Source organism: Triticum dicoccoides, chromosome 5A, assembly GCF_002162155.2.
Source record: "Triticum dicoccoides isolate Atlit2015 ecotype Zavitan chromosome 5A, WEW_v2.0, whole genome shotgun sequence".
In the NCBI taxonomy this organism is placed as follows: Eukaryota; Viridiplantae; Streptophyta; class Magnoliopsida; order Poales; family Poaceae; genus Triticum; species Triticum dicoccoides.
This window is the reverse complement of record NC_041388.1, coordinates 666,382,425-666,390,719: the sequence shown is the minus strand read 5'-3', so window position 1 is coordinate 666,390,719 and position 8,295 is coordinate 666,382,425.

Here is an 8,295-nt window from a genome sequence, read left to right as displayed (position 1 = left end):
TTTGTTGGTAACTTTGTTATCTTCATAGTTACCATCTTCATTAATGATTCGTGACGATGTTGATTTTTGCATTATGTGGATAAGCAAGTTGGCCATAAGCTAACAAGTAAGGTGAATACAAGCTGTTGTATAATGCAAATATAATCTGGCAACTAATGTCAATATAAGATGGTAACTAATGTTATATTAGCTGGTAACTAATGTCAATATAAGCTGATAACTACTGTTATATTAGTTGTTGTATAATGCAAATATAATCTGGTAACTACTATCAATATAAGCTGGTAACTAATGTTATATTAGCTGGTAAGTAATGTTATTATAAGATGGTAATGTTTCTTTTCTTGTGTGCAGCAAGATGACCAAGATTACTGTGAGAAAGGTTACGAAGTCTTCCAAAGTTGCAGTTGCAACTAGGTCTTCTCCTCGTGTTGCTTCCAAGGACGCGAAAGATGATTTTAAAGACTCGCCCGTGGTCACTTCTCCAATGGCCGTTGCGTAAGATAATGCCCCTGTGAGGAATCACCAGATGCTGGTTTTGGAGCTGTGGAAGAGCTCGCGGCAGCAACCACTATTACTCAAGTGGTAGAAGAGATTGCCAATGTTGTTATTGGCACTGAAGCTGAAACTTCTGCTGATCAAGATCAAGGAATTGCTCCTCCAATGAGCACTGCCGTAGCTGAAACTTCTGCTGATCAAGATCAAGGAATTGCTCCTCCAATGAGCACTGTCGTAGTTGTAGGTGCCCAAGCTCGTGTCAAAATACCATGTGTTGTTCAAGCTTAAGTTGAATTTGCCCAATCCAATGTGGCAGAACCAGTTGAAACTGAAGATGCATTGTTTGTTGAAGCTCAAGCTGGGGATGACCAAGTCGCCGCCCAACAATTTAGTAGTAATGCAGATGTAGAAGTTGTTGTTGCTGAGAGGGCCTACTGGGATTTCACCCCACCATCTTGCTCTCTTGGCCTAGATTTTAGCCCCACACCGCCCGGACCAGATATTACTATGACGGCCGCAGTCCCAGCTGCAGTACCAACACCGCCCCCGGCGGTTGTTTCGACAACTTAAGCACCAGTAGTGGACCCAGCAATTAACAATGCTCCCCAAGATCGAGCAAAAGCATCCCCAATTGATCAGATGGTTGCAGCACCACAAATTTAAAGAATGCAGGAGATAATCCTGTTGACTCTAAGCCGGTTTTATGCTCCGAGCATGCTAACCTTGGTAAGTGAAGGCATATACGTGTCTTCGCTTTATCACAAAAGAGTGATGGGATGGATGTCTGCTTTTCGAAGACCTCTTTTATGCTTTTAGTTTGATCCTTTTCTGTATATTTATGCTCTTTTTATCCTATGTATGGACCGACAATGATATGTACCTAGGGTAAGGTAATAGGCCTGATCTAGACACTCTTTACAAGGACACTGCCCTAGAGAAAAAGGTGTTCAAAAGTGCAGCAGCATCTACCGACTGAAATCACCTAACAGTGCAACCCACTCGACCAACAATTCCACTCGGATAACCCAATTCCATTCGACCAAGATATAATCATTCGACCACACCAGAAATCACTCGGAGTATAGAAGATCTAAAGTCACTTAGGATGGCAACGGTCAGTCGTTCACTCCTTAGTCTTAATGATAATTTATATGTCTTTATTATTGGCATTACCAGTAACGTCTCACCTTAATGTACATTGAACCCCTTGTAATGTGGGCTGGCTGGGGTCCTGGCACACTCTATATAAGCCACCCCCCTCCACTGGCACAAGGGTTTGCACACCCTGTAACTTCACACATAATCCAGTCGACCAAGGCTCCGGGCACCGAGACGTAGGGGTCTTACTTCCTCTGAGAAGGGCCTGAACTCGTAAATCTTGCGTGCACAACCTCACTGTAGCTAGGATCTTGCCTCCTCCTACGTACCCCCTATTCTAATGCCATACTTAGAACCACGACAGTTGGCTCCCACCGTGGGGCAGGTGTCTTAGCGACTTCCAGTGAGGTTGCGATTTTTCCGATTTCCATCATCATGGTTTCTGGCAGCGATTTGGCTGAGGGCCACAAGATCCGTCTCGGCGTCCTCGTTTTCATCGCCGAAGACTCCGCCTAGCTCCAGGAGGCCCCCCTCGACGTCGAGACGCTCCCCGTCCGTGGTGCGATGCACTTTCCTGCATGCGTCCGCGACGTCCTTCTGCGGCAGCCGTTGACCCAGTATCGGTCGGCTCGCGTAGCATCTTCGCTCCCCGCTGCTCGCCGTTGCAAGCGATCCGGTCGGTCGCGGCTTCAGTGGTGGGTAAAGCATACGGTGGCCTCTCAGTCGGCCACCCCTCAAGTTGCGGCAATCGAGCCCGATGAATCTCTCTACGGCTTGTTCGACTGGCTCCGTCGAGACCCTGTTCGAGTGCGACAATAACGACCCTGTGATACGTCTCCAACGTATCTATAATTTTTGATTGCTCCATGCTATATTATCTACTGTTTTGGACATTATTGGGCTTTATTATCCACTTTTATATTATTTTTGGGACTAACCTATTAACCGGACGCCCAGCCCAGAATTGCTGTTTTTTGCCTGTTTTAGGGTTTTGAAGAAAAGGAATATCAAACGGAGTCCAAACAGAATGAAACCTTCGGGAACATGATTTTCTCAACGAACAAGACCCGGGAGACTTGGACCCTACGTCAAGACACAAAAGAGGAGGCCGCAAGGTAGGGGGGCGCGCCTACCCCCTCAGGCGCGCCCTCCACCCTCGTGGGCCTCCTGTTGCTCCACCGACGTACTCCTTCCTCCTATATATACCTACGCACCCCCAAACGATCAGATACGGACCCAAAAACCTAATTCCACCGCCGCAACTTTCTGTATCCACGAGATCCCATCTTGGGGCCTGTTCCGGAGCTCCGTCGGAGGGGGCATCGATCACGGAGGGCTTCTACATCAACACCATAGCCTCTCCGATGAAGTGTGAGTAGTTTACCTTAGACCTACGGGTCCATAGTTATTAGCTAGATGGCTTATTCTCTCTCTTTCTGGATCTCAATACAATGTTCTCCCCCTCTCTTGTGGAGAACTATTCGATGTAATCTTCTTTTTGCGATGTGTTTGTTGAGATCGATGAATTGTGGGTTTATGATCAAGTCTATCTATGAACAATATTTGAATCTTCTCTGAATTCTTTTATGTATGATTGGTTATCTTTGCAAGTCTCTTCGAATTATCAGTTTGGTTTGGCCTACTAGATTGATCTTTCTTGCAATGGGATAAGTGCTTAGCTTTGGGTTCAATCTTGCGGTGTCCTTTCCCAGTGACAGTAGGGGCAGCAAGGCACGTATTGTATTGTTGCCATCGAGGATAACAAGATGGGGTTTTCATCATATTGCATGAGTCTATCCCTCTACATCATGTCATCCTGCTTAAGGCGTTACTCTGTTTTTAACTTAATACTCTAGATGCATGCTGCATAGCGGTCGATGAGTGGAGTAATAGTAGTAGATGCAGGCAGGAGTCGGTCTACTTGTCTCAGACGTGATGCCTATATACATGATCATACCTAGATATTCTCATAACTATGCTCAATTCTGTCAATTGCTCAACAGTAATTTGTTCACCCACCGTAGAATACTTATGCTCTCGAGAGAAGCCACTAGTGAAACCTATGGCCCCCGGGTCTATCTTTAAGAGTGTGATCTTAAAATGTATTCACCGCAATCAATATGGGTTTCTTTGTTGTCGATCCATTCAGGATTGTCTTGCATGGTGTTTTGAATATATTCATCAGTGCAAGGCATCCAAAAGGCCTATAATCCTTCTCAAGTTGGATTTCACGAAGGCGTTTGATACCATCGAGCATGAACTGATTCTCAGGATCTTGAAATGTAAGGGTTTTGATAATCGCTGGACAGGTTGGATTGATAGCATCTTGTCCTCTGGATCCTCTCCGGTTCTTTTAAATAGTGTGCCTGGTAACCACTTTGTCTGTCGTTCGGGTGTGCATCAAGGAGATCCATTATCCCCTTTATTATTTGTGATTGCTGTGGATTTATTGCAGTCAGTGGTTAATGAGATGTGTGCAAGGAACATTCTCACACTACCCATACCAACCTCTTCGCGGGACTATCCGATTGTGCAATACGCTGACGACACACTAATTGTTCTTCCCGCGGTGGACAGCCAGCTCATTGCTTTCAAGGAGATGCTTGAGGTCTTTGCTCAGTCTACGGGTTTGCGAGTCAACTTTAGTAAATCCTCATTGATTCCAATAAATCTGTCCGAGGATGAGGGTAAGCGTGTGGCTGCTTTGCTTGGGTGTGATGTTGGTTCCATGCCATTTACCTATCTTGGATTGCCAATGGGTACCTCTTGGCCCACAATTTATGACTTGCTCCCCTTAGTGGACCGCACAGAGAGAAGATTGTCTGCTTCCTCTTGTCTGTTGAACCAAGGCAGCCGACTGCAGCTTTTGAAATCTGTTCTTTGTTCCATGCCAATATACTTCCTGTGCACCCTTTCATTGCCTCAAGGAATTTTGAAGCAGATTGAACATATCATGCGACAATGTTTGTGGTGAGGAAATTCTGATACACCAAGGCAATCATTGGCAGCTTGGGAGTTAGTATGTCGGCCCAAGAATCATGGAGGCCTTGGGGTTCTCGACCTTGGCATACAAAACGATGCCTTGTTGATCAAGCATCTCTTCAAATTCTTTAATAAGTTGGATGTGTCCTAGGTTTCTCTCATCTGGGACACATATTATGCTGCTGCACCGCCCCAAGTAACTCAAAGTTGTGGTTCTTTCTGGTGGCGTGACGTGCTGAAGCTGTATGACAAATTTTGTAAATTGGTTGTCCCTCACGTGCGCTTGGGGGTCTCGGTGGTTTTTTGGCTGGATTGGTGGCAACTTAATAATGCTGTGGTTATCATGCAACAACGTTTCCCGAGGCTCCACTCTTTTGTGATTGATGACACGCTTACCATTAAGGAGGTGATGGAGCTGTCTGACCTGACCGACAATTTTCACCTGCCTTTATCAGTTGAAGCTTTCGAGGAATTCAATCAGCTTCAGGCTTTAATTCCTTTGATCAATTTGCATGAGGGAGTAAATGATGTCCGGAAATGGCCTTCAAAAGCTGGGGATTACCGGTCAAGGACCTATTATTTGTCTTGTTTTTCCGATGTCGTGGTTGACCCCATATTTGGGTGGATCTGGAAATGCTCTTGCACTCTCAAGCTCAAGGTGTTTGTCTGGCTTGTTTTGATGGATCGTCTAAACACTAGGGATATGATGCAGCGAAGGCATTGGATTATCCAGGATGATACTTGTGCTATGTGCTTCTCAGCTTTGCATGAAGATAGAGCTCATCTCTTCTTTGCTTGCAACTTCAGCCAACCTGTCTGGAATTATTTGGGCATCTCATGGAGTGTTCACCCTAACCAGACTACTTTTGAAATGGCTTGTGCGGCCAGGAGGGATTTTGGTCATCCTTTTTTCACTGAGGTAGTCTTTACGACTACTTGGAATATTTGTACTCAAAGGAATGGAAGGATCTTCAGAAATGAGTTGCCCACTTTCAGATCTTGGAGGAGGAATTTTATTCATGATATTTCTCTTTTAGCTCATAGAATCAAGTGTAAATATAGAGATAAACTAACTTCTTGGATAGCCTCCTTACCCTAATCTCTCTTTGTAACTAGCCTCTTCTCTTTATTTGTTCCTCTCTTGTAACTTTGTATTCTTTACCTCTTGGTTTTAATAAAGGGCTGTGAGGCTGTTGCCTTGCAGTATATAGTCAAAAAAAATTATCTAGCCTCTGTTTTGGTTGTGCTTTTTGTGTTTAATTAGTGTTTGTGCCAAGTAGAGCCGTTGGGAAGACTTGGGGAAAGTCTTGTTGAACTTGCTGTAAAAAACAGAAATTTTAGCGCTCACGAGAACTGCTGTAATTTTTATTTGGAACGTGTTATTTAGTTAATTATTTTTGCAGATGATCAACAGATAAATTCCTCACGTCCAGCAAGTTATTTTAGAATTTTTGGGGTTCCAGATCTTGCGCTAGCTACAGATTACTACAGACTGTTCTGTTTTTGACAGATTATGTTTTTCGTGTGTTGTTTGCTTATTTTGATGAATCTATGGCTAGTAAAATAGTTTATAATCCATAGAGAAGTTGGAATACAGTAGGTTTAACACCAATATAAATAAATAATGAGTTCATTACAGTACCTTGAAGTGGTCTTTTGTTTTCTTTCGCTAACGGAGCTCACGAGATTTTCTACTTTGAGTTTTGTGTTGTGAAGTTTTCAAGTTTTAGGTAAAGATTTGATGGATTATGGAAGAAGGAGTGGCAAGAGACTAAGCTTGGGGATGCCCATGGCACCCCCAAGATAATCTAAGGACACCTAAAATCCAAAGCTTGGGGATGCCCCGGAAGGCATCCCCTCTTTCGTCTACTTCTATCGGTAATGTTACTTGGAGCTATATTTTTATTCACCACATGATATGTGTTTTGCTTGGAGCGTCTTTTATGATTTGTGTCTTTGCTTGTTAGTCTAACACAAGCATCCTTGCTGTACACACCTTTTGAGAGAGCCATACATGATTTGGAATTTGATAGAATAATCTATGTGCTTCACTTATATCTTTTGAGCTTTATAGTTTTGCTCTAGTGCTTCACTTATATCTTTTAGAGCACGGTGGTGGATTTGTTTTATAGAAACTATTGATCTCTCATGCTTCACTTAGATTATTTTGAGAGTCTTAATAGCATGGTAATTTGCTTAAAATCCTAATATGCTTAGTATGCAAGATTAATAATAAAACTTTCTTATGAGTGTGTTGAATACTAAGAAAAGTTTGATGCTTGATGATTGTTTTGAGATATGGAGGTAATAATATCAAAGTCATGCTAGTTGAGTAGTTGTGAAATTGAGAAATACTTGTGTTGAGGTTTGCAAGTCCTATAGCATGCACGTATGGTAAACGTTATGCAACAAATTTGAAACATGAGGTTTTATTTGATTGTCTTCCTTATGAGTGGCGGTCGGGGATGAGCGATGGTCTTTTCCTACAAATCTATCTCCCTAGGAGCATGCGCGTAGTTCCGAGGTTTTTGATGACTTGTAGATTTTTGCAATAAGTATATGAGTTCTTTATTACTAATGTTGAGTCCATGGATTATACGCACTCTCACCCTTCCATCCTTGCTAGCCTCTTCGGTACCGTGCATTGCCCTTTCTCACATTGAGAGTTGGCGCAAACTTCGCCGGTGCATCCAAACCCCGTGATATGATACGCTCTTTCACACATAAACCTCCTTATATGTTCCTCAAAATAGCCACCATACCTACCTATTATGGCATTTCCATAGCCATTCCGAGATATATTGCCATGCAACTTTCCATCATTCTGTTCATCATGACACATTCATCATTGTCATATTGCTTAGCATGATCATGTAGTTGACATAGTATTTGTGGCAAAGCCACCGTTCATAATTCTTTCATACATGTCACTCTTGGTTCATTGCATATCCCGGTACACCGCCGGAGGCATTCATAGAGTCATCTTTGTTCTAGTATCGAGTTGTAATCATTGAGTTGTAAATAAATAGAAGTGTGATGATCATCATTATTAGAGCATTGTCCCAAGTGAGGAATGAAAAAAGAAAGGCCATAAAAAAGAGAAGGCCAAAAAAAAGAGGAAGGCCATAAAAAAAGAAAAGACCCAAAAAATGAGAGAAAAAGAGAGAAGGGACAATGTTACTATCCTTTTACCACACTTGTGCTTCAAAGTAGCACCACGATCTTCATAGTAGAGAGTCTCTCATGTTATCACTTTCATATACTAGTGGGAATTTTTAATTATAGAACTTGGCTTGTATATTCCAACAATGGGCCTCCTCAAGTGCCCTAGGTCTTCGTGAGAAAGCAAGTTGGATGCACACCCACTAGTTTCTTTTGTTGAGCTTTCATACATTTATAGATCTAGTGCATCCGTTGCATGGCAATCCCTACTCCTTGCATTAACATCAATCAGTGGGCATATCCATAGCCCATTGATTAGCCTCGTTGATGTGAGACTTTCTCCTTTTTTGTCTTCTCCACATAACCCCCTCATTATATTCTATTCCACCCATAGTGCTATGTCCATGGCTCGCGCTCATATATTGCGTGAAAGTTTATATGTTTGAGATTATCATCGGGGTTGTGCATCCACCCATAATTGCTTGGCTTGTCATCGGGGTTGTCATCGGGGTTGTGCATGATGAGAGCATTCTTGTGTGACAAAAATGAAACATG